Source organism: Lemur catta, chromosome 3, assembly GCF_020740605.2.
Source record: "Lemur catta isolate mLemCat1 chromosome 3, mLemCat1.pri, whole genome shotgun sequence".
NCBI classification, from domain to species: domain Eukaryota; kingdom Metazoa; phylum Chordata; class Mammalia; order Primates; family Lemuridae; genus Lemur; species Lemur catta.
Genome location: NC_059130.1, coordinates 36,839,181 through 36,866,674, shown reverse-complemented (window position 1 = coordinate 36,866,674; position 27,494 = coordinate 36,839,181). Strand labels below are relative to the sequence as shown.

Genomic DNA, 27,494 nt, shown 5'->3' with positions numbered 1-27,494 from the left:
TCAGCCTCTGACAATAGAGTCAGCCTGTCCTTCAAAGCTTTGAGGCCACACATTGACTTCTCGCTAGCTATGAAAATCCTAGATGGCATCTTTTTCCCAATAAAAGGCTATTTTGTCTACATTGAAAACCTGTCGTTTAGTGTAGCCACCCTTATCAATTACCTTAGCTAGATCTTCTGGATAACTTGCTGCTTCACCCTGCACGTTTATGTTGTGGAGACAGCTTCTTTCCTTAAACCTAATGAAGCAACCTCTGCTATCTTCCAACTTTTCTTCTGCAGCTTTTTCATGAGCTCTCTCAGTCTTCATGGAATTGTAGGGAATTAGGGCCTTGCTCTGAGTTAGGCTTTGGCTTAAGGGAATGCTGTGGCTGGTTTAATCTTCTATCCATACCACTGAAATGTTCTCCATATCAGCAATAAGGTTGTTTTGCTTTCTTACCATTCATGTGTTCACAGGAGTAAAGCTTTTAATTTCCTTCAAGAACTTTTCCTTTGCATTCACAGCTTGGCTTCTGGTGCAAGAGGCCTAACTTTGGCCTATTTCAGCTTTTGACACACCCCCCTCACTAAGCTTGATCATCTCTAGCTATTTGGTTTAAAGTGAGGGACATGCAACTCTTCCTTTCACTTGAACACAGACCATGGTAGGGTTATTAATTGGCCTAATTTCAATTTGTTATGTCTCAGGGAATAAGGAGGCCTGAGGAGAGGGAAAGAGATGGGGGGAAGAGCAGTCAGTGGAACAGTCAGAACACAAACAACGTTTATCGATTAAGTTTGCCATCTTGGCACAATTCATGGTGCCTCAAAACAATTACACTAGTAATATCAAAGATCACTGATCACAGATCACCATAATATAATAATAATGAAAAGTTTTGAACTATTGCAGTAATTACCAAAATGTGACACAGAGACACAAAGTGAGCACGTGCTGTTGGAAAAACAGTGCCAACGGACTTGCTTAGCACAGGGTTATCACAAACCTTCACTTTCTAAAAAATGCAATATCTCTCCAAAGTGCAATAAAACGAGGTGTGCCTGTTTTGGATAATACAACATTCAGATCTTCTACCAAAGTAAACAGCACTACACAGAATCATGGTTTGAAATTGCCAATTTAGGGACTTAGTTTTGCTTTCAAAACCTGTTATTTCCTGGAACTTCACTCACAGGATTTATAAAAAAGTATACTAAAAGCTTATAAACCTATTAATATTTATTTTATTTGCAACAATAACTCACAGAACCAGGCAGGTCCGCAAACACACACTCATAACATTGCAGCAGCTACACACAAGAGTGATTATGTGGTGACCATGTCTCTCCTTCATGCTCCTGTTCCTGTTCCCAAAAACCTTAACCTTCAACTCAGAGATGTCAGCACTTTCCTACTCCTGATTTTGACTCCACATCAGTGGAGTCCTTCAAACCAGTAACAACTCTCTGTTGATTGTTAAGCTCACAGGAGAACTATAACAGTTTTGCCTGTTTTGCCAAATTGATTTTTCTCAGGATTTGGAAAAATATATAATTTCCCCAAAAATGCCCAGAAGAAATTCCTGCATGGAAACGCTAGGCTTGACGTGGCCTTTGCCTGATTGCTAAAGCAAGAATTTTGTCAAATGCAAGAGCACAATGCGTGAGCACGCACCTGCGGGAGGGAGGCAGGGGTTAGGCCCTGGCTGCCCCGACTCCCACATGCCCACAGCCCTCCGGGCATGATGCAGCCTTTGTGGTTCCCCAGCGGTCACCTGGGAGCAGCCGAATCCCCCAGCCCCATTCTGCTCTTCAAGTTCAGCATTCATGGAGCACCAACTAGGTACCAAGAACTATAGTGGGTGTAGGGGACATGGAGATAAATAAGACACAGCCTCTGCCCTCAGGACACCTTGTGGAACAACCTGCGGCAGTGTCCAAGGAACAACCTAGGGCAGTGTCTGCTGGGGCCAAGTGAGGAGGTGGCAGTGACCCCAGCCTCAGCCACCAGCGCTCAGCCTCCCTGCAATCTCTTCAACACAGAGCTTCAACCCGAACTCCAGGGATGAAAGGCCCTGGAGATCTCAAATCTGTTTTCCTCTGAAATATGAGGACTCCTTTCAGCACATTGGTCACAGCTAAAGGTGCATCGTCCACTTCTGTGTATGACTTTGTCACTCTGTGGCACCCAAGTGGGAAGAAGAAGGTAAAGCCACGTTAGAAGAATCTGTTCCCCATGTCTGCTGTAGCTGTCAAATCAGTGGACAGCTTACGAGGGCTGTGTGCCTACTGGCAGGAAGGGCGATGTCCTGGGGAGGCTGGGGACTGAGACCTGCCTTCTGCCTGGAAGAGGAAGAAACTCCCCCACCAGCAGCAACATGAGGTGGGCAGCAGAGAGCAAAAAGGCAGGCCAGTTCCAGGAGGAGGGAGGAGGGAGGAGGGAGGAAGGGAGGAAGGGAGGAAGGGAGAGAAGAGTGGCGGGCCCCAAGCAAGGGTGAATATAGCAGGAAACTAACAAGGCTGAAGGTTCATGACCCCTTACTTGCAAGGCCCCTTCCAAGTTCCTGTCTTAGCAATTGTTTTAAAATTTGTAAAATATAGAAAAGTGAGACATATTAACCATAATCAGTTAAGACTACAGTCTTTTCCCTCTCTGGCATCCCTCAGTCATACTTCCTTTCATGTTGGGTGGTGTTTGGAGTGGCTGTGGGCATTTTTGGTATCTGGCTAAGGAGAAATTGAGTTGAGATTATTTACTTATGTGATTTGCAGTCACTTCCTAGTTAAATAGTTACTAGCCCCACCCCTCCCTCAGCTGCTGCAATGGTTTCTAGGAATACCCCTACTGTCCACTGTACTGACTAATAACCAAAGGTCATACTGCAATATGAACATGACCTTTGCCACCTGGCACTGGAAGTAGGTGGGAAGCGCAAGAGAAACAAGGCTCAAAACAGACTGAGTCAGAAGCTAGTTTGGAGAAAATTCTTTAATTGTAAACGTAAAAGGCAGGGTTTGATTCTCATTGACGTCTAGTGAAAGATTTCTTCTGCCAGGATATTCTCTCTAGTCAGGAATATTCTTAATAATGCACCATATACAATTATAAGCACACCATACATGTTTAAGGAAAAACATGGGATTGACATAATAGAATGTATCAAATTGTTGAGTTTGTAAGCACAAACCTGTAGCATTAGTACAAAAAATTTTGGTCAACCGTGCTAGAGGAAAGACTGAATTATCCTTCTTTTTCTTTTTCTTTTTTTTAAACAGGGTCTCGCTCTGTTGCCCAAGCTAGAGTGCAGTGGCATCATCGTAGCTCACTGCAACCTCAAACTCCTGGGCTCAAGAGACCCTCCTGCCTCAGCCTCCCAAAGTGCTAGGATTACAGGCATGAGCCACTGCACCCAGCCTGAATTCTCTTTCTATTCTTTCAACAGAAACGATATTACAAAATTTTTGGCATATGAAGTGGTCATCAAAGCGTATGCAGCCAAAAACACATGGAAAAATATTAGAGATGTCAGTTGATAAAAATGTGATTTTCCTGGACGTTGTGATGTTTGTGGTATTTGTCAGCCATTAAAAATTTATAATTCTATGTCATCTATTTTTTCATTATAAATATTTACTTTTGTACCCAATTTTGTATTTGCAATTTTATATTCGTAAAGGGGCCTCCAAATTGTATAAGCTTCAGATCTTATACAAAAACAAAACCTAGATCTGTGCCTGGGCCCAGGGGTTTATCCCAGCAGCCAGTCCTGGCCCTCAGAGCCCCCGGGGTCCCCATCCGGCCCTCATCTCTGAGGCCTTGGGTGCCATCAACAACTTGAGGCTGAGAAATGCCTCGCCCCTCCGGAGAGCCCAGGGTATATGAGCTACTGAGACATGCATTTGCTGGGTCAGACCTCTGGTGGCTTTCCCCCCAGCAAAGTCCTGCCTGGCAGGGTGGGTGGCCACTGTGTCACCACCACCTGCCACCCTCCTGGTGTATGTAGGGTGAGCCACGGCTCTTGTGGCCTGGACTGAGGCCCTGACCACCAGCTGTACCTAAGGCTGAGTCACCTGTGGTCTTTAAAAACAGGACCAGTAGGAGTGGTCCGCTGTGGATCGGGACCCTGGATGCTCCCGAGGGGCTAAAGCTTGCGTGGTTCAGATCCCAGTAGCCGGCCTGGGCAGGGCGTCCGCGCAGGGCCAGGCGCTCTTCTCCGTGAAACCACGTGAGGTGAAAACAATCCTGGCCTAAAGGGCCACACTGCTCCCAGCCTCGGGGAAGTTTTTGCACAGTTAGCCTGAACTCTGCGCAGAGACTCCGCAGAGAGCCGGGAAGCCCCGGGCTGTCCCGCTCCAGCGGCGCAGACCCAGCGTGAAGGGACACTGACCCCGTGTGGCCACGCGTGGGGCTGCAGCACGGGGACAGAGGAAGGAGGCCCCGTACGGTCCTTGGATCCTTTTACCTCGGCCAAATGACCCCTTTGGGCCCTCTGTGACAGACCGGCTGTGTCCCTACTCACAGCACAGGACCCTGGGGAGGGACTGGCCCCATCAGGGCTGGTTCACTCGTTCTCCTCTGGTGAAATGTCCCCATCAGGCACACTCAGCTGTGTGCTTTTATTGGGCTTTGAAAGACTACAAGCGACTGAGCCGTTTGAGTTTAGATGGGTGAGGTGGGCAGGACACGAGCTCAAAGGACAGGATGGATTTTGACAGGCTGAGGGAAGGATGTGTCTGTTGCTCACGCATCCTCAGGCCCCCAAAAGTACCAAGGACAATGTCCCAAGGCGGAATGTGGAAGCAGCAGACACATGCGCGCTTGCGCTCCCGGTGGAAGGAAGAGCCCGAGCGGCGGAGCAGATGCGGAACAAGCACCGCGGGCCGGAGAGTGGAGCTGCTTCTCCGCAGAGGTTTCAGGTGAGCTGAAGCACCGGGTTGAGTTTTCTGGAAGTTGTGTTCCTAAGCTCCAATTCTGTGCTCTTTTCCTGACCCCACAGCTGTCTGGAAGGGAAGGGGCCTAAGTTCTGCCGTCTGGACCAGGACAGGGAGTCAGTAGAGAGCCAGGCAGTCGTAGCACGTCTGATTCTGTTTGACTTCCTAATGTATCAAAATCAGGTCCCATTCTAGACATTTTTTGTTGACACGGTGATTAAGGTCCCATAAATAGAAGGTGCTATGCGTAAGACAGATGAGGAAAGAAAGGCTCAGAAAAGTTAGACAGCTATGGCTCAAGTCACAGTCATTCAGTTTGTAAGAAGCCAAGCTAGAGTTTGAACATACCATAAAAATACACCATGGACAAGGCCACTGGGCTCCAGAGTCCAGGCCCGTCCACTGCAGCTTCTAAGGCCACAAAAGCCTAACTCGCTCCTGTCTCGCCCACCTCAATCCACTCTCCTCACTGCAGCAGAGCCACTGTCTCAAAGCAAATCAGATCCCGTCACCCACTGCTCAAAACTTGCAGTGGTTCTGGCTGGGCGCGGTGGCTCACGCCTATAATCCCAGCACCCTGGGAGGCCAGGGCAGACGGATCGTTTGAGCTCAGGAGTTCAAGACCAGCCTGAGCAAGAGCGAGACCCCATCTCTACTAAAAATAGAAAGAAATTAGCTGGACAACTAAAAATATATAGAAAAAATTAGCCGGACATGGTGGCTCGCATGCCTGTAGTCCCAGCTACTCGGGAGGCTGAGGCAGTAGGATTGCTTGAGCCCAGGAGTTTGAGGTTGCTGTGAGCTAGGCTGACGCCAGGGCCCTCTAGCCTAGGCAACAAAGTGAGACTCTGTCTAAAAAAAATAGAAAAATAATAATTAATAAAAGAAACCTTGCAGTGGTTCTTCCCTGACATCTGGATGAAGATGGAGCATGTGTGTCCACTTTGCCCCCTGCTCTAGCCATAGCGCTCTCCATTGTTCCCTCCTGCAACATGGAACCTCAGGCAGTTCACTAACCAGCCAGCCTCTCAGACCCGGATGTGCAAACAAATCACCAGGGGATTTTGATAAAATACAGATTCTGATTCACCAGGCCTGGGGTGGGGCTCTGGGTTCTGAAGTTCTAACAAGCTCCCAGGTGGTGCCAATTCTACAGGTCCACAGACCACAGGTGAGTAATGAGGTGCTGAACACACCGTGTTCCCCTCACCTTTGACCTCTGCAAACTGCCTTTGATCTGGAACTTTGCCCCCCCCATCCCCCTCCACCTGGCTGCAAAGGCTACTCAATCTCCAGGCCTCAGCTTAGGTACTGCTGCCTCTAGGAAGCTTTATTAGGAAATGTCTTATCTGTTAGAGATGTATGCAGAAATGGGTGAAATGATATGATGTCTGGGATTTATTTTAAACTACTCAAGAAAAAAAGTGTGAACAGGAGGTAGATGAAACAAGAATGGCAACATGTTGAACATTGTTGAAGCTGGAGGATGGATACATGAGAGCTCATTTTACTACCCTCTCAATATTCATGTATGTTTGGAAGTTTCCAAAACAAAAAGGTTAAAAAATAAAGCCTGGGTTAGGTGCCGCCCCCATGTTCCCCCTTAGGCCACTGCCCTGCCTGCCCCACCCCACCCCGCCCTAGCACTTACTGGGCTGCACTGTGAGTTGTATAATTCTTCAAGGGCTGAGGTTATACCATGTTTTGCTCACTTTTGTACACCAGCCCCTAGCACAGTGCTTGGCACAGAATGAATTCTCAACATATTTTTGTTGAATGATTGAATGAAAATCCTGCCAGGTTGTGTTAGTTGGCAGAAAAGAAACAGATCATTGAAAATATATGTTGAAACAAAACAATGAATATTGTTCTGCCTTATATAGAGCTGTGCTGCATCTGCTCCTGGCATCCTCTGTGAAGGTCACTGTGTCCCAACAAAGATTTGATGGCACTTGAGAGAATCCATTTAAATGGTTAAGAAGAAAGCAAATTTAGACACGGGACCTCTTCTGTGTGTAAGAGAGAAGGGTGAATGGGGCTGTGATATTCAAGGCTGTTGGAACATAAGTAATAGAGATCCATTCATTCAGTCACCAAATATTAGTTCAGTGTCTGAGCTTCAGATTTGTCTGCCATGATGCAAACACCACTACTCCAAAGTAGCTCTTATATGAGCTTATATGAATGGAACTTCATGTTTGTTGGCTGAATGAAAGAGGCAGAAATGCGGTGTTTGGAGTAGGGTGGGATATTGTTTTGTTTTGCACAGGGATACCCAAAAAGAAAGAGGAGAGAATGGGGCAGTAGAAGAGATGGTGAGGTATCTGGGCCCCATCCCAGTTGGACTAAAGGGGTAAGTTAGTGCTGGAGGTCAAAGAGCTGTTTTGTAGGACCCTGAGTGTTAACACAGTGACAGTGTGGGGCTACCCCAGGAACTCTAGGATTCGAGGGTGAGTCATTCTTCACACCGCTGCCCAACCCCATCTGCTCAGACCCAGTGCTGCTTTAACACCCTTAGGTCTCATGGCAGCCACGAGCAGCAGGGGACAGGAGGAGAGGAGCGTCCCCTCAGTGTTCTTGCTTGAACAATGAGGTGAACGGTTGTGCCTTTCAATGGGAGGAGCAAGCTTGAAGGAAACACGTTGCATTCGCCCATGAAGACTGTTTACCAGAGGAGCCCCCTTAGTGCGTGTGAGACAGGTTTGGGAACACCGAAAGAGGAGGTTACCTGGTTCCCCCAACAGGGGCAAGCTTCCAGGCCTTGTTACCCTAAGAAACAGGACCAGGGGCTGGAGCTCCAAACAGAATCACAAAAGCAAGGTGGGTGTAAGAGTCAGGAGAGCCGGAGCACGAGGGGAATCAGGATATGTCATGGCAAGTTGGAAACTTCTGAGGTTGACAATAAGAAAGGGGATGGAGTTCTTTGATGGGATATCCATAACCCAGAGTGACAAAACTTACCACTTATGACCTTGTGTGCAGAGGTTGGCCGGCTTCCACTAAGCCATGAAATTGCTGTGCATAGTAGGCCCAGTGTCTTATTCATTTCCATATGCCAGGTTCCCTAGCACAGGGTCTAACTCAAAGTAGGTGTTGAGTCAATGTTTGAAAAACCAATGACTGAAATGAATGCATTTGGAATAGTGTTGATTTTTGCTTTGCCTGTAACTGAGCTAGAATGAATAACTGAGCTCACTCATAGTCCATGTTATTATTACTATCTTGGTTACTGTGTTTATACAGCATTTAATAACTCCCCTGTTCTCCCAAACTTCAGGAGAATCAAAGCTTCAGTAATGAGGGAAATGTTCACTTGATTGTTTTCTGTGGGAAGTCAACCGCAGGCTCACATCTTCTGGCCTCTGTGAAGTCCTTGTCACTAACAGGATTTTGTATATTTTTTTCCTTCCTGCTAAATGCAGACCTTAGAGAAACAGACCCTCCCTATCTTTCCATTAAGAGAAAGTTTAGTCTTATCTAGTCTCTGGCTGGTTAGGGCCTGATTTTAGGTGGGCAGAGCAGACCTTAGCAAAATAAGCGGAGCAGAGAGAGGCTCCGGTTGTTTGGGTCGGGCTGTTTTAGCAGGGAGGGGAGACTCTGGTGCTAGCAGGGGGGATGGTCATTAGGTGTAAACTTCACCTTGGAGACCTGGCCTGTCTGGGATGTGCACATGAGATCTTCCTCGCCAGCTGCCTCATCCTCTCTTCCTGTGCCTTCCAGGGGTCTCTGAACCCCTTTTGTCCCCATTCTTCTCTGGATATCACTGCTTGCTCATCCAGCTCCCAGCCATGATCCTTCCACTCCACATCCAGGGCTACTGACTTCAAATTTATGAGCAGTGACAGTCTGGTGCCCTTTAAACAATATTCATTCATTCATTCAACAAATATTTATTGAGCCCCTGATATATATCTAGCACCATTCTAGACTTCGGGAATATAGCAGTTAAGATAGACAAAATTCCTAACCTCACACAACTTACATTCCAGTGGAGGGAATACTATATTCCTGCTAAACAGATGAACACACCAGAGCTTCTGAGATGGTATGCTCGGAGGGTCCATCCCTAAGGGAGGACTGTTTCCTCCAACACTGCTCTCTCTCTCCAACAACTTTAAACAGGTAAAGCCTGGTCCATGGGAACCACCCTAACAATAAGCACCACAACAAAGCATTAATCGTATGCACTATTCACAACGATCCCCTGGAATAGTCACTGGTGTTAGACCATTTTGCAGATGAGAAAACAGAGGCTAAAGTTATGGCCAGGTTCACATAACTGTGCTTTGGCAGCACTGGGATTTGAACCCAAGCAGTCTGGGGATATCACTCGTGTACTTTGCCCTGCTGCTACACTTTCCAGGGATGGAAAAAGAAATGAAATCTATCTCAAAAGACAATAGCAATGCTGAAATGGTGAAGGAAAAGCTTTTTGGGGGAGTGAGGAGGTACAGATGGCCTGATTGCCCCTCCACCGCCCATAGCCTTTGCTGATCCTTGTTCCTGAAGCTGGCAAGGGTGGAGGGCTCTCAGATGACTGTTTGATGCGCACGTCCACAGATGTTCTATTTAGCGACATTTGTAAGACTAGTGTTACAATCATTTGAAGCAACTCTCATTTCTCTCCTAGGATAATCTAAGAAGCTACTTTTACTAATGGAAATGAACACTGAGCATCTACTATGTCTCAGTCACTGTGTTAGGCCCATTTAAATGTGAATTATGTGTTGTCTTTTAGCTAAGCCAATCTGACTTTAAAAGGTTCAAGAGAGCCTGCCAAGTCCTGACTCCAACCTAGTTAGCTGTACTACTTGTGCTTAATTTAGAAGCACAATTTACATTTATAAATTAAATTGTAATTTCAAGGTCACTGCTGACTGGCAAGTGGAATTACTAAATGATATTTAACATAAATGAGGTTGAACATCCCACAACTTCTGGATGGCAGCGAGAGGAGGACCAAGGAGAAGAGGACCATAGAGCTGGCTTTTGAAATAGTTCCAGCTACCTTCTTCTGTGCCCCACCCCTACCTTCAGGAAAAATTATGTCCATGGAATGAGGTTGGAGTTCTAGTCCCTGCCCTCATTAGCTGTCACAACTGAAATGGTTAAAAGCAAGGATTCTCACCAGAATGGCTAAAATTTGAAAACTGACCATAGCAAGAGGAGCAACCCTCATGCACTGCTGCTGAGAGTGTAAAATGGTACAGCTACTCTGGACAGCTCTTTGGCAGTATTCTCTACAGGTGAACACATGTATACCCTGCAAGCCCACAATTCCATGCCTAGGTATGTAAGTGAAGCTTGTACATATATGCATCAAAAGACATGTATAAGAAGGTCCCTTATAGCACTTTCTGTAATAACCCAAAACTGTAAACAGCTCAAATGTCCAGCAACACTGGATAGATAACACCACAATGGTGCATTCACACAATGGAGAATGCTACAGCAAGAAGAGTAGATGGTCTACAACCACAGGCAACTATGTGGATGACTTTTCTAAGTATGATGTTCAGCAAAAATGCCAGACAGAGGAAAAATACAACCTCATGAATCCATTTACATAGCCATTTATACAAAATTCAAAAACAGGCAAAACTCATCTATGTTGCTTTTATTTTTTTTTAATTTATTTATTTATTTATTTTTGAGACAGAGTCTCGCTCTGTTGCCCAGGCTAGAGTGCAATGGCATTAATGTAGCTCACAGCAACCTCAAACTCCTGAGCTCAAGGAATCCTTCTGCCTCAGCCTCCTGACTGCCTGGGACTACAGGCATGCGCCACCATGCCCAGCTAATTTTCCTATTTTTTGTAAAGACAGGGTCTTACTCTTGCTCAGACTGGTCTCAAACTCCTGAGCTCAAGCCACCCTCCCACCTCGGCCTCCCTGAGTGCTAGGATGGCAAGCGTGAGTCACTGCACCTGGCCCTATGCTGTTTTTAAAAGCCAGGATAGTTGTTACCTTTGAGAAAGACAAAGAAGATAGAGATTGGGAGGGTACAGATGGGGGCTCCCGGGATGCTAGTGATGTTATATTTCTTGGCCTGGGTGGTTGTTACATGGGTGGGTTCACTTTGTGATAATTTATTTATCTGTAAGCTTATGAATTTCAAACTCTTCTGTAACTACATTTCAGTTTAATAAATTTTTTTAAAAAAATAATTTGGTTACACTCCAAAAAAGACAAGTGATGTAGATATAACTTAAACAGTCAGATATGGTGGCAGGCCCAGGGGTGAGGACAGGTGAATTCTGCCGCCTGAGACCCCCAGTCCCCCAACATTTGCCAAGGGGACTTGTGAGAAAGGCCAGGGGTGGTAAAGGGGCTTTCAAGATCTTTGAGGTGGGTGGGCCAAGGCCACGTCTCACAACTCCAGGCCTGTATTGTAATAACAACAGCAATTTTTTTTTTACTTCTTTAAACATTTCACAGAAAAGCTCTTTTTGCAATGATTTAGTTACCACATGGACCAGGAGGAAACACACAGGAATTTACTCATTTTATTCTCAGGATGAGGACAAGTATATATTAATACTATCTATGAATCTATAAATATGTTTCCAGACCTCATGATGAGGATAATACTTCCCTCAGCAGGAAAAAGTGAACCTGTTCACAACATTTTATCCAATGAGGAACTTCATAAGGATGTAGCTTAGGGGAAAGGAGAAGGGAGTCTCCCAGCCGGCTGCAGGCTCTGAGACTTGGTGACAGGCTGGGGCTGGCTGCTGGGGTTGGGGGCACAGGTTGACAGCTTATAGTTGGAATAAATGGGAGTTGCCTCTGTTCCTGTCGGTGGCTCTTCCTTTCCCTTTGTGAGATGGAAACTTCTGTCAGTGCTCTATATATTCATCCCACTCAACCCTCTAGGAAGAAATAGACACCAGATCCCTCATATTCCTGTTCTTGATATAACACTGAAGGGCTTACCTTCAATTATCTTTGGCTTCAGAAATCTGTATGTCTTCCCTCCCAGCTTGGTGTTATAATTGACACATTAACTGCCATGTGAGTTGTATGTAACTCATGCTAGTTTTGAGACCAGGGCCTCATGGAACACATGTGATTCACAGGTCTCTTTACCTTGGGAACCATGAGAACTAAGTTTCAAGTTGCACATAACTCACGCACAGAAAACAATAAAAAATAACAAACTTTTCATTAAATTAAAAAGTATTGTTTTGTTTTATTCTATTTTCATAATAAAACACTGTAGCCCCAAGGAAAAAAATTTTTTTCTCTAGTGTGGCAGTCAGTGTGTTTAATGAATGATTCAATAAAAGAAAGAGGTACTGGTCAAACTTTTTGTGATGTCTGTAAAAGGCATACTTTCCAATCTTTTGTATTCATCTGAACAAAGGTAATACATTTTTTAAAACCCTATATTTATAACCTGCGTGACCACAATTGTCTTAAGCCCAGATAAAGACAAGGTATCAAACTTCGACCTTGGGCAGACTGGGCTATGCCAGGTTTCCACACGGGCAGATAAAAGTGGGCTGCTTCTCCTGTTCAGCTGAGCAGCCCTACTCCCAAACTCTCAAAAAATTAAAATTCCAGAATCTTAGAACTGGAAGGGACCTATGTCCTTCTGACTACCACTCAGTCTTGTCCCCCCTCAGTTGGCCCTTTTATATGAACCAGGACTCTGCCGCAGCCAGAAAAAAAACAACAACAATTCTAGGCCTGTAAACAAGGTTTCTGGGGGGTCTCTTCCGTCCCGTGTCCTGACTCATACCCAAAAAAGCAATTTTTGCTCCTTTGCTAATGTCAGTTTTCTCTCTGAGGTGATCATTGGCTAAGTTTAGATACTTCATATGGCCTCCATTCTTCTACAAAGAAAAGCCAACACAGATAACCCAATAAAAAAAGACAAAAGATTTAAACAAGCACCTCACAAAAAAGGATATCCGATTGGCCAAGGAGCATACAAAAAAGATACTCAATACCATTAGTCATCAGGGAAATGAAAATTAAAACCACAACGAGATACTACTAGAGTTCTGGAATAACTAAAACAAAAAGGACTGACAGTACCGAGTGCTGGGATGCAGAGCAGTGACAACCTTATACATTGCTGCTGGGACTGCAAACTGGGCAGCCACCTGGAAACTGCTTGACAGTGTCTGCTGTAGCTAAAGACACCCAGCAGTTCTGCTCTTGGGAATATACCCAACAGAAATGTTGTCTACCAAAAACATATTAAAGCATACAGACAAGAACGTTCATAGCAGCTTTATCCCTGATAGCCAACACCTGGATTCAACCCAAACGTCCAGCACAGGGGAGTGAATATATTGAGGCGTACTCAACACAGTTCAGCAATCCAGCAAAGAGCAAGCCGTGGCCGCACACATCATCACGAATGAATTGCCGGTAATGCTGACTGAAGGGAGGCCAGATGTAAGAGTACATACAGTACATACATACAGTATGATCCCATTTATATGAAGTTCTAAAACAGGCAGCACTAGTCCATGGTGAGAGATGTCAGGATAGCAATTCCTTCGCAAGATAGTGAAGTATTTACTGGGAGGAGATGCTGAAAATATTCTATAACTTGTTCTGGGTGGTAGTTACATGGAGGCATGGAGGTATACATATATGTATATATGTAAAAGTCCATCCAGTTGTATACTTAAGGTAGTGCACCTAAGAGGGTATGTAAGTAACACTTCAATAAAAATTTAAATTTAAAGAGAAAGAAGACAAACGAAGGAAGGAAAAAAGGACATAAGGGATGAATGAAAGGAAGATTGGCAAAACTCTGCCCTCTCAAATGCAAAATGATAAAGCCATTCTGGAAAACAGGCATTTTCTTAAAAAGTTAAATGTTCACTTACCATGTGACTCAACAATCCACTTTTAGGTATTTATCCTGAGAAATGAAAATTTATTTCACATAAAAACCTATATATAAATATTTACACCAGCATTGTTCATATTTGCCCCAAACTGGGAACAACCCAAAGGTCTTTCAGATGTGTCCCCACAACTGTCACACCTATGCAGCAGAACCCTGCTCAGCAGCAACACAGCACGGACTGTTACTACATGCAACAACATGCATGAACCTCAAATGTACTACGCTGAGTGAAAACCCAATCTCTAAGAGTTACATACTATATGATTCCATTTTTATGACATTCTGGAGAAGACAAAAATATAGGAACAGAAAACAGATCAATAGTTGCCAGAGTTAGGGATGGGGAGGTCTGGGCAGCATGGAAGGACTTGTCAGGGCACTAGAATTGTTCTGTCTCCTGCCCGAGGTGGTGCTTACAAGAATCTGTACATAAAAATGTGTACACTGTACACAAAAAGGTCAATTTTACTATATGCAAATAAATTTGTTTAAATAAAACAACCCCTCCCCCCTCAAAAAAACAACCACCACATACAACCCAAAACAAAACTGTCCCCTCCTCACAGGCTCCAGCCCTCACTCCTCTGTGAAAGGGCAGATGGTGGAGGCCTCCAAGGATGAGGGCAGGGCCTGGCTCCAAGCAGATGTTTATGAGCTTAATTTCTCGTGCTACTGTTCATGTGCCTTTGGAACGACCACTGTCCTGTGAAACAGCGTTAGCTCACCGTCCATCCCTGTGTGTTTGCTTTTTAGCTCTTGGGCCTTAGCACTCAGAAGCAGCTGGAGCTGTCCCCCCCTCCGACTCCTCAAGGAAGAATGTGCTTTCTGAGGTTACAGCCAACACAGAGACCCTGTAGGGGTATAGAGGGGAACTTAGCACCCATGATATCCATCTTACCCATAACCCGGGGCTCCTCCCAGCTGGCGGGGCAGGCGTGAGCTTATCCATTCACGTGGAGGGGATTCTGGGATAGGGCCATACAGCACTATGCTCACCACTCCCCTACAAGGCCATGTCCCGTTGCACTTCCACCCATGTGCACGTGTTGCTTGCTCTCTTATTAACAGAACTCCTTCCTCCCAACCCAAGGCTTTGCCCCGCCCTCCTGGAGTGTTCAGACCCTGCTGAAATGTCACCCTCTCTCCCCCAACGGAGGCAGAATCTGTTACCTTGGCTTCTATGACAGCACTTTGTGCATTCGAGTCCTATAGATTCTTTCTTCTAAATACCCACAAATGATCTCCTCTCCACCTGTACTGTCCCTGCCTGGTTCAGACCCTCAGCCTTTCTTGCCTGGACCATTGCCAGGCTGAGATCGCCTTCCAGGCCACCCTCTCTGCTGTATCCTCACACTTCTTCAATTCCCCCTCCTCCAAAAACCTCCCTTGGCTCCCCTCACCTGGGCGGGCATTCCTGTAAAACCTGGCCAGCTGCTCTTCCACTCCTCCCTGTCTCTGCTCAAACTAGTTCCTCTGCCTGGAGTATCCTTCCCACCCTTCTGTTTACCTAGTAAACCCCTAATTTTCTGTAAGATCCTACTCCAATGTCACCTCCTCTGTGAAACCTTCCCTGACCACCACACCCTCCTTCCATCTGCCCTAGGAACATTCATTTATTCAACAAATAGGGTACCTACGTGCTGGGAATGACAGTGAATAGGACAGACACGGACCCTGCCCTAGGGGAGCATACATTCCCCCTGGCTAGACTGATAATAATCATGTAAGAGCATAATGTGATTTCAGAGCAACTAAGGCAAAGGGCTAAAGAGCACTAAGAAGCCCTGGAGGCCTCTGAGGGGATTCCACTTACAGAGACCTGAAGGAGGTCCCCTCCCTCTGTGGTCCTGAGCACTTTGCATTCTTTGTGGTCTCTCCTAGGTAGGCTTGCCAGACTTAGCAGATAAAAATATTGCATGGGGCATATGTATACCAAACAATTGCTCTTTGTTTATCTGAAATTCAAATTTAACTGGGCATCCCAGGTTGTATCAGGCAACCCGGCTCCTAGGATCTCACTGCCCTGTGAGTTCAGAGAACAAGCACCCTTGGGCCGAGCACTGTGGCTGTCTTCAACAAGCACTGAATGAATGAGCCCTTAAACAGATTCCGGGTGGCACCTGTTAACACTGTGCTGCATTTTGTCCTTGCCTGCGACTGCCCTGCTGCATGGTGAACCCCTCTGCAGTAAGGACAGTGGCAGATGCCATCCTTTGGGCCTGACGTGGGGCCTGGCTAGAGGCAGCCCAAGGGGTGCTTTGGGGAGGATTTAGTTGCCTCCTACAGACTATCAGTGCCTTCCCTACCACCCCAAATCATAATAAGAAAAAACATTTTTAAATGTAGCAAAATATGTAATGACAGGGAAAACTGACATTTTCTCAATCTTATGTACATGAATAAAAGCATCTTTGGAAAACTTTGCTATATTTATAGTCTGCAGTGTACAATCTAAGAAAAACTGCCTCCATCTAGTTCCTCAGCTACCCCCTACCAACCAGATGGGCTCTCCTAAACCCTTCCTCGACTGAAATTGTGGAGCCGGCACAAATAGCTGACCAGTGGGTGTTTGTTATATAAGTGAGTGGCATGAAAAGACTGTATTGTGGTTCTGGGTCTACGTGTCTACCTCCCTGCTAGACTGGGATCCCCCACAGGCCAGCATGGTGTCCTATACCATCCCCAGGCCCAGCACGTGGCAGCAGCTCAGGAAATGCAGGTTGAAAGTCTACCAAGAGCAACAGTTCATACTTGACATTAAAGCTTCCACCTCAGTGTGCATCCCATCCAGGAAGGCCGGTTCAAAAGCAGACCCCTTATTGCCCTCTGGAGGTCAAGGATCCCCTCAAGGCCCACCCTAAGCTACAGACTGGCAAGCAGCAGCCCAGAAAGGGTGTGTTCTAACTGCCCAGCGAGTCCTCTGAATGAGCCCAGTCTTCACTCACAGCTCATAAAAGGACCACTGTCCCAGGGCAGCCGCAGCCCCTGTGGGTTTCAACTCAGAAGGAGAATGTTGTTGCTTGAGCCTCTTTTGAGCTTTAAAAAGGACAAGGGAAAGCACTATATGAAATGTTTTACTTTTGACTTTTTTTTCCATTGCTACAAACTGTTGCATGTTGAAAACCTTGCATTTACTTGTGAATTGCCAGCCTATATTTGTGTATGGAGGAAGGTAAAGACTTGAAGGGTCAAAATTATTTTCATTTTCTTTGTAAGTTTATTCAGTACTTAGCTTTCCATTGAACATTCTACATTTATTTCTGTCATTATGTCATTCTTTGGTGCACTTTATAACCTGTGTCGCTGAAAGCTGCCTTCCATCACATTGTGTGCTGGAGTCAGATAGGACAAGACAGCCACACAGCACCCACCAGAAGTTAGTGCCTTATATATCCACAGAAGATGATCCTGGACACGCTCACCCATCTATGAGAATGAGCACAGAAACATATGTAATACTGTCGAAGACTAATTCAAAGACATAAAGTTAATTGTTACTATTTACTTGTATAAAAGGGAAATCAATAAGAGATTTCATATATCAGAGGCAAAATTAGGAGTAAAGTGCAAAAAACAGGAGAAAGGAGTAAATGAAAAACTGTAGATGAGTTGAAAATAATAAGCATTGCCTTTTCTTGGGTAAGCTGCTGGTTAGTAGGCAGCCGGCTGAGAAGGCCATTAGGGTGTTCTGCCCTTGACAGCTGGATGGGTCATCAAAGAGGATAATTCCAGTTGCTCACGGATTCTCCAGAAGCCCGTGGAGTGTAACTGTGCTGGATACATGACGAGCTGCCTCTGCGTGATGTCTGTCTGGGTCCTGGGAGAACACCTCCATCTCTGTTATGCAGGTCTACCTGTGACCTTTAAAAAAAATCCTTAATAGCAAACAAATGCAAACAGCCTAAATGTCTAACAAAAGGAACTGGCTAAATAAATTTCAGTATATCCTCAGCATAGAATACCAAACATCTTTTAAGATGTTTTAGTAATTTAAGAAAATGTTGTAGTAAAAGGATATGTAGTAATGTGGAAGGTTATTCATAATATATCGTTAAGTTATGAGTTTGTGGAGGATACAAACATTCAGTCCACAGCACTAAATCTGTAATAGGGTTCTACAGAGAAACAGAACCAATAGGATATGTCTATTAATATCTATATATATCTCTAGAAGGAGACTCATTAGGAGGTATTGGCTTGTGCAAATAGGAAGGCTGAGAAGTCCCACAATCTGCTGTCTGCAAGCTGGAGACCTAGGAAAGCTGCTGGTATAGTTCAATGACCCAAGAGCCAGAAAGCTGAGGGCATAGATTCCAGTCTGGATCAGAAGGCCTGAGAACCAGGAACACCAAGAACAGGAGAGCGATGTCTCAGTTAGAGCAGGCAGGCAGAGAGCAGATTCAACCTTCCTCTACCTTTTTGTTCTATTCACACCCTCAACAGATTAGACGAGGCCCACCCACACTGGGGAGGGACATATGCTTTACTCATCCACCAATTCAAATGCTAATCGCTTCCAGAAACACCCTCACAGATATACCCAGAAATAATATTTAACCATGTATCTGGGCATTCGGTGGCCCAGACAGGTTGACACATAAACTTAACCATGGCCATAACCCAGGAGGGAGAAAATGGAGCCTGAACAGGAACAGTGGTGATGCAGGGAAGGAGCTGGAGGGAGGCGTCCTTAGGAGCCAAAGTTGGCAGAAGTTGGTGCTGATCAGAGGTGGAAGTGAGGAAGATAAGTCTTACGACAACTGGAGTTTCTGGTTAGAGTGAGCGGTGGTCAAAATAAATAAGAACCAGAATACAGAGGAGAAACAGGTTTGGGGCTGTCTTGGCCCCTGTTTTTCTTTCTTCCCGTTTTTTCATGCATTGCCATGGAGAAAATACCAGCCCGGCATTACCATTTCCACCGGGACTTTGCCAACCTCTCTGAAAACCCTTGCACACTCCCTGCATGGTCCCTGCACTTCCTTGCCTGATGGACCTCCCTTGCCGGAGAAATGTCATATCTCCCCCTTCTCTCCCACAGGGTCCCCAGAGGTGCACCAGGCATGGCAGTGAAGTATTGGCTCCTTTCTCCCTGGGCTTATAGTCTCACTGTGTTGGGCTCCTTGTCTTCCTCTGTTCTGGGCCACCTTCCTATTCCACAAACATTTGCCTTCTAGGACAGATTCACAAACTGCAGGACTGAAGACTAGATTTCAACCCTTAGATATCTTTTATTTTGCCTGCTCTGTGTATATGTATGTGAGAGAGATATGTACATATATGTACATATGCATATATATACACATATATACATACACACACACATACATATATAAACATAAATGCCTTTGAAGGAGGGGCAGGTCTCTGATTTGTCATGGTCCCTCAACACTTCTGGTTGTCTCACCCTTGGCCTGCTTTGCTCATTTCCTTTCATGCCTGGCAGCCACAGGCTTCTGAATGTTTAAGCCCCACTGGGAAGAAAGATGTAGGGGGTCTTGTCCACCAAGGGATAGCATCTTTACCAACAGGGTTTCCTTCCCTGTCACATCTTTCTCACCTTCACTCACTGCAGGAGGGGAGTATGGACAGAAATGAGTGGTTTCCTGAGGAAGGTCTTCTGAAAGACCAATCCACCTAACCCCTGAAAACGAAAATCAGTTGCCTGTATATTACATTGAACCATACGAAACTGCCAATGTTCAATTGATTTTGCCCTAGAAAGATGGCAATTTCATATGATTCAACCTATGAATGTGATCCTTGCTTAGTAGGAGAGTGGTTCTCAGCCTTGGTTGCAAAATAGAATAAATTGGAAGCTATTAAAAAATACCCTTGTGCTAGGACCACACGCCAAGACACTTAACTTCAAATATTTGAGGATGGGGGCAGGCACTGAGATATTTAAAAAGCTCCTGTGCAGCCAGGGTGAGAATTACAGCCCTAGCACATCCCTGGGTCAGCCAGGAAAGAAGCTCAGAGAGCTTCTGCTGAACTCCTTACCACATTACCTATGGGCGGTGGACGCTTCCTGGCTTTCTGGTTAGGGTCTCAAACAAAGAAGTCCGAGGAACCGAGAACTTCCATATGGCCACAATTACTTCACGTAGTAATTAATGCAATGACTTCATGCATTAAATTGAGTTAGTGAAAATTAAAGAGCTTCCATCACACCAAAAAAACAAAAAAGGTATAGTAAATATTCACATGCCTGTGGTACCATCCTAGGCATATTAAAAATTATTGTGGAAATTAGCAATCTGGAATTTGCAATATTGTCTCTGCCCAACCCACTGAGAAAGCCACAACAAACTGGAACACATCAAAGATGTGGCCCTGGACATTTACTGGAATATATACCACAGCAAAGTGTCCCTTTTAGAGTGGCTGGACAAGTTGCTGTAGCCATGCATGGCAGTTCAGTGAAGTACAGTTCTGAGACACGACGCCTCTGCATTTCTTACCTCTAGGTGTCTAACTTTCCCATTCACGTAGTTTTCTTTTTGCTTTTAATGCGCATATTTTAAAAACAAAACTAAATAGATAAATGTATTTCCAGAATAAAAGAGAAAATAGCCCATATTACTTTTTGTGGTGATAAAAATGTTCCAAAATTAGATTATGGGAATGGGTGTTCACCTCTGTAAATATACTAAAAGGTACTGCATTGTACACTTTAAACAAGCAAGTTTTATGGTATATAAGTTATATCTCAATAAAGCTTTTCTTTTAAAAAATATTACTAGGGTGAAAAAAGAACTGATGTTCACCACTTTCAGAATACACAGCCTGAACATCTCAGCAGAGAAGCTGGGTGTGCCTGTGAGTGTACGTGGTGTACCATGCTGGCCCTGGGACGTGCATGGTTTGCTCAGATGGCATTGACAGAGGTGCCACAGGAGGGGTAGAGTGGACGGTCCATTGCTGTAACCAAGAAGGCTGGGAGTAGCTCCACAGAGCTGGGGGCAAAATGAAAGAAAGGGGTTTGCCTTGTTGGGAAAGAAACGCAGAAGCAGCAGACAGCTGAGGCAGTGCACATGCTGCTGGTGGGGACCTAAGAAATGCCTGTGCTCCCTCACTTATCAGCTTGCCCTGCCACCCTCTCCCCAGACTCCTAGCACCTTGGAACAGCATGAGCTTTCCTGGGGCTCCTCTCAACTTGCTCGATGTAGAATTAACTTAATTAGTTTCAGGGGGATCCCTCATTGTGAGTGTATTACCTGGGTTAAAAGAAACTGTGTGTGTGTGTGTGTGTGTGTGTGTGTGTTTTGCCTTCATGTACACAGACACCTTGGGATTGTTGGACTGTTATTGGAGTCCTGGGGCTTGACAAATTGGCAGAGACTGGGAAGTTCTGAAACAGTTTAAGGAAAATGCTTATAATGATGAAGAAATAAGCATCCAGGGCTCAATTCCTCACCTCTGCAGGACCTGTTCTCCTCAAACTCCTCTTTCAAGCATTGCATGTCTACCACAGACCATGCACAGTGTTTGCACTACAGAAGGCAAAGATGTCAATACAACACTGTCCTTGGTGTCGAAGGCTTCATAATCCAGGGGAATGGGGTTAGACAGATCCCCAAAGACTTCAATACAAACCAAACCATAAGCAAGGTACAAATAAAGTACTGGGTCTCAGAAGCTGAGGAAAGCACGTACCATCAGAAAGGCCATGAAAGTCTTTAAGAACAAGTGGCTTCGAGAGATATACAACATTTTTACAGGTGAGGGTGAAGTGGGAGTCCCAGAGGAAGAATCACTGTGATCACACAGTGGGGGCAGGAAAAGGAGAGCAAGTGAGTCTTTAAGGGTGGAGGACAAGAGAATCAGCAGAAATGGGCCTGGAAAAGTGGACTGGGACTGTAAATGCCAAGCAGAGAAACTCCCGCTGCATTCTGCAGGCCATGGACAAGTCTCTGGTGCAGTTCCACACTGGGGCTAATAGCCAAGACTCCTCTATGGACAATGTCCTCCACCCTTTGCTGGAGGGGGACAGTCGAATTCCTGCTCTGGCTTCAACCCAGTGAGCTTCAACACATCAGTGTGGAGGAGGTACTTTGCATGAGGCTCTCCACAAGTGAGAAGTAAAGATGAAATAAAGCCACAGTCTGTGTCTTTAAGAGCCTTGCAGTTTGGGGACTGGGAAGAAAGAGGCAAAGAGATTAAACAAAGACACCTAGAACCCCAATGCATGGTGAAAGGAGCACCACAGGAGTCTCAACAAAATGCTCAGACATTCCTGATGGGGGCTTCTGTCAGCTTTTCAAGAATGGGGACCAGGCTTTCTTCATCTCTGCATGGCCTGGGTCTAGCTCAGCACCTGGCACTCGGTAGACATTCATGAAATGTATGAATGAATGAATGAATGAATGAGCAATTCTCCTGTCATGCATTATCTGCTGAGGATGTCTGTTACAAGTTCACACAGCACTGCCTAACTTTGGCTCATATTGTTCCTCTCTTCTCTCACTCAGATTTTACACACCCTAATACCAGCCCATACTATTTTCCAGGACTCTGATTCTTTCAGTGATCACAGAGTCTGTGCTGCATAATTTAAGTGTTCCTACTGCTTGCAGCTGCTTCCTGTGTGCTAGTCATGTAAGCTCCCTTCTTAAATGATTGCATCTCTCACAATACTTAGAATATATTGACTGTTGATTGGTTGGGAAATAACCCATTACAGGAGTAGGGGCAGAAACTGACGTCATGGAGTGTCAGGCACAGGGCTGGTGCTGTGCATACATTCACAAAGAGCCTGGATAATGTGGCCTGGTGAAGGGAAAGCTGGGGGACAAAACAATTTTGCTGTCTAAAAGCTCTTGACATAGAGGCCAGGGACCCATGGCTCACCTTCTCTGAGGACAGAAGAGGAGGAACTGTGTCTATCCTGCAGCATGTAAATGGCTATGAAATTATGCACTGGACTGGGTTGCTTAGAGAGGCATGAAATCCACCCCCCACACACTGAAAGTCCATAGAGACAAAAGAGATCACCTATCCAGGAAGCTGAGGCTGCAGGGTAAGCTGGCTTTTGCGACAGCAGTGACAGTTGGAGTGTTCGCCCTCGCTGTCCTTGTCACAGTCACAGGCAAGAAAGGAGAATCCTTCTGGGTAAAGTGTCTTAGAGGAACTGTTGATTTACCCTTTTGCTTTATGATCTCCTGATGTCGTGAACAAGGTTCAGGGAGATTAGCTCACTGCAGGCAGACTGATGTTCCTGTGTAGAGAAATAAGTTAGATTCTCATTAACATCCAGCTCATTTTCCCAGGAATTATGTTTTCCGTGGTCAGAAAATGAACCTCACACCTTTTCAACTACATTCAGTAAACGGTGATCAACACTTTCTGCATTTGGCTGCACACTCTTTGCAGGGATTGATGCTGCCTCCCTAACTACACTATCTGGGATAAGTATCAAGCCCAACTATTTCTCCAGGATCTCCTGATAGTAAGTGCTCAATAAACACACATGAATAATAACCTTATGCAATAATTTTCAAATACTTTTCCCACACATTTCCTAATTTAATCCTCACAACAATCCTGTGAAGCAGGTACTATTTTCCTGAGAAGGAAACCAATCAGAGATGTTAAGTGGCACAGCCAGTATCATACAGCCAGTAAAGAAGAGTTCTTACCACTAGTTTGCTGCTTAAAGGAACTGTATAGCCTGAAAAAAGTGTCAGCTCAATCTTTCCCCCGTTACACATCTTATCTCAGGGAGCAACAAGCTTTGTATTTCAGGGTCAGGCACGCTGTGTCCAAGCTTAGTTTACGGTGAATAAATGAATGGATACAGCGGATGCTCTGTATAAATTCAGCGGAAAACAAACAACATAAGAGGAGGGAGCATTTTTCATTCAAACCATTTATCAGGAGCCTACTGGGCGCACTGGAGCCTGGCATTGGAGACCCAGATGCAACGGACCTGCCCTCTTGGGGCTTATGGTCTATTGCAAGAGACGGATGTAAAACAACTCACTAATATTACAGTGAATGAATCACAATTTTGTTAAATGCTATTAAAGGTGTACAGCGGGGAGCTCTGCTCTGCTCCGAAGAAGAGCCACCTGCGCTCAGCGGAGGAAGGTTGGCCTCTTTGGGGCAAGGCGGATACATTTAGACAGGCAGAACCCCCAAGAAGGGGTCAAGGCAAATTAAAAGCGCGAAAGGAGGAGGTAAAATACTTCTCACAAACACAACTTGACCTAGGGGACCGCAACTCTCCATTCCGGTTGCAGGGACTGGAAGCAAGAAGGAAAAAGCAAAGGCAAGACAGAAATGAGAGGCCGGTTTATGTAAGCCGGGCGGACGGGGCGGCGCGGCAGCCAAGGGTAGAGACAAGAGCCGGAACCGATAGGGTTAAGCAGGGCGGGCCCCGGACGGAAAGGACCCGGGGCCGTCCGGAGTGGGGCCGGGAGCGCCGCCTACCGGAGGACGGGGGCGGGGCCTCGCCGAGCGAGCCGTCGGATTGGTCACGGGGAAGGCGTTACGCTGGGACGGTACCAACAGCCGGGGGCGCGGAGGCGGGGGTGGGTGTGGGACTGCCGGCGCTGCGCGGGTAGAGGTGGCCAGGGAATGGCCGGGCCGGGGATGGGCGGGAGCCGCAGTGGCGGCGGCGGTTGGGGGCGGTGAGCGCAGCGTGGGGCTGCCCCTCCCCGGAGGTGGCGGGGGCGGCCGGGGCCGCGCCGCACCGCACCGTGCGGGCGGCCATGGAGCGAGCCTAGGGCCCGACAGGTGAGCTGCGCGGGGGCGGGGGAGGGCGCGCGACCCCCGCCCCCGGCGCGGCGGGCGGGAAAATGCGGACCGGCATGCGGGCGGGGCGCGGTGCGTGGCGCGCGCCGGGGCGGGGCACCTCCCTGAGGGGCTGGGCACCGGTGACCTGAGCGGTCCGCCAGCGGCCGCGAGCGGGTCCCGGGCGAGGGCTCCTGGCTGCTTCGGAGACCGGCCTGGGCCGCGTGTCCCTGCGTGCGGGCCGCTACCGCACGCAGGGACACGCGGCCTCAGCTGCCGCCTCCCCGGCCCACCTGAGGCGCGGGCCTTACCTGGGGCCACCCGGGGTCCTAGTGACTCTCTGTGGTCCCCGTGCGCGATCCCCAGAGGCGACTGGCCCAGGTGCCACCCTACGTCCCGCCGAGCGCCGGTTGCGGGGGCCCAGGGAAGAGCGCGCGCGCCGGGTCCCTACCGCGCCCGCCTGGTGGCCGGGAAGCGCGAGTGACCTGCAGGCCGAAGGCGGGAGGCGGTGGCAGCCGTACCACCCGGGCCCGCGGTCTCTTCGGGGTCGTGCGCCAGGCGCTTTCCGTGGGGCACAACTTAAGGAAATATGGTAGTCCAAAGTGGGTTGCGCTTGAGATTTCATTTCCGGGTGTGATGGCCCGGTGATTAAGAGCTAACCGAAACGTTGCCATTAGTGATGAATGTGAACAGTTGTCAAGCTGCGTCCTCGATTCTGGGGTCTGATAAGAGATTCATTCCAATCAGGCTTCTGTTACGTGCTAGTCCTATGGATAGGAAGAGAAGGGGTAGAAGAATGGATTGGAGGGAAAGTGGTGGGGATAGGGCATGGTTCATCATTATGGAATTATTAGCCCTTTTAAAGGCCATGTCACCATTGGGATGGGTAAGGAGTGCATAATCTGGGAAAATGAGAGATGCTTGATGCTGCAGCTTGGGTCTAGAGCCAAGTATTAGTATCCACACCCAGCCAGTTTCCCTGTGGAGGTTTACTTTGTCACCTTGGAAGGGAAGTAGGAATGTGGGGTCTTTTAGCTTTTAAGTTCTTGGACTTTATAAATCTGTAATCTGGTAAAGTTAAGATTGCCATTTATTAACCATGCCTATCCTCCTTGTGTCCTAAATTCTAGCCTAACTTGCACTGGGATTGATTTCTAAAAATTGAGTTAAAGACCTGTGTGCTTATATATGACAAACATTCCTTTAGTTTATGCAGAACTTTTGAGCTAAGCTTAGAGCATTTCCACATAGATGATTTTTTATCAGGACATATGTCTTTAAGAAACTGAGGTACAGGTGTTAAAGCTGCTAAATTATTTGCCCAGACTCATAACCAATATAAGGTAGATTTAAAATTAAATTAATGTTTTGTATTAAATTAATAACTTTTCTAAAGTTTGTGAGGGTGTTGGACTTTGGCCCCTAGAACCATACAATGGAATCAGACAACAGGAGGGCCTTTCACATTTGAAATTGCTTATCAAAGGAGGAGAAAGGGCACACAAAAGTAATTCAGACTCTCAGCCTCACTCACAACAAAGTGCAATGATAAATACGGAAGGAGGTAAAAGATGATAAGGAAATCTTGGAGTTCACAACTTTCTTCCTCTGGCTGGTGAAACTATGACATTAATTTGCTGTATTTGTTTCTCTAGGAGTAGTAGAAAAATAGCTATATTTTGGTGAATGAATGAAAACTTGAAAACATGCCCTGCTTTTCTTTTTGGGTACTTTGGATTAGGGAGCAAACAACTCACTGTTTCTATCATCTTTACTTTTCATAATCCTTTATATCATACATTTATTTTGTTAAGTTGATAATTCCTTGACTTTTAGTGCATTGTCTTAATTTTCATTTGTAGATTCCACCTCTTTCACATAGCCTTAGTTTCTGCTTTTCCTCTCCTCTGAACCTAAATTTTCTTTGGTTTCTTTACGTTCAGAGCACACTTCACCTTCCTACACTTTGTGTAACTGTCATCTCAATGATGTAAATCCTAAAGCCAGATACTTCAGCTCTTGAATTAATAACTCTTTAAAATAGCTAACTACAGTGGTTGTGTCTTGGTGATTGCTACAATCTCATAACAGAAGCAGGAGGCTGCTTTTTGTATTCTGTGATTGCAGTTGCAAACCATAAAAAGGAGACAGTCTGTTGAATGTCAGGTCATTCTGGGACTAAGCGCCAGGTGGTTTTGTGAATTGGGGTGTGGAGCACAGTTACAATGATGCCCTACAGTTTGTTGTAATAATTATGATAATTGGGGTACTTTTCACTCTGCACCTAACAGTACTTAGTACATAGTAGATGGGCAGGAAATATTTGTCAGTTGAATGAATAAATGGAAAACAGTATAAGGGAAGGGGAAATATTCTAGTGTATATACTGAATTGTTTAGTTCCTGTTTTTGTCAAAAGAGAAAAAAAGCCAAGAAAATGTGTTTCATATTCTTGTTGAAAATAAGCTGTTGAGGTGAGTTATTTGCTGGAGCTCTCTAGCGATTTCGATTCTGTGATTGTATGGTATTCTAGCCACCTGTAGCCTGGGAGCAGCCTGTGCAGGCTCTGGTCAGGTGCAGCTTCTGCAGCCTGTTCTGGGTAGGCTAACTGAGCAGGTGGATTGGTAGCCAATGTTTTTGCATCAATAGAGAAACTTAGGGCTTCTAGTAATAGCCATGCCAATAGCATTGACCCTGACTGTCCTTCCTGTCCTTTATATTGTGGATAGGAGAGGGGTGTTATGCCTCCCTGAAGTGCTTCTCCAGCAGCTCCTCCTTCCACACCTATATCTCCCCCTCTTTTCCATCCTTTAGCTGCTTCTGTAATCTCCAAAGACTAATGAATTCGTTAACATGGGTCTGGGGTGCAGAACAAAAGGCCTTACTTTGGCTATTGAAACCAGCTTCTGACCAACTTACAATGTCAACATGACTGCTACAGCTGCCTAGAAGAGAACATAATGCAAAGATCTCACCT

At 46.0% G+C, this 27,494-nt stretch overlaps 1 protein-coding gene and 1 long non-coding RNA gene across 6 annotated transcripts in view; one reads left to right on the top strand and one right to left on the bottom strand.

Annotated features, from left to right (window-relative positions):
* Window positions 1-17,271: 17,271 nt before the first annotated feature.
* Window positions 17,272-25,101, bottom strand: LOC123635261. 5 transcript variants are annotated; one of them, XR_006734084.1, is made up of 3 exons: window positions 24,970-25,101; window positions 22,779-23,001; window positions 17,272-17,645 (listed from the first exon to the last, which is right to left on the bottom strand). It is a non-coding gene; the product is annotated as an uncharacterized LOC123635261 (long non-coding RNA). The 5 variants fall into 5 exon arrangements; XR_006734086.1 differs by having other exon boundaries at window positions 25,004-25,101; XR_006734082.1 differs by lacking the exon at window positions 24,970-25,101 and adding an exon at window positions 24,830-24,959.
* FAM20B (FAM20B glycosaminoglycan xylosylkinase) overlaps window positions 24,366-27,494 on the top strand; it is a 49,251-nt gene continuing 46,122 nt past the window's right edge. The window contains exon 1 of the mRNA XM_045547272.1: window positions 24,366-24,521. The gene's annotated coding sequence lies outside the window, so the exon portion shown is untranslated. The remainder of the gene's footprint in view (window positions 24,522-27,494) is intronic.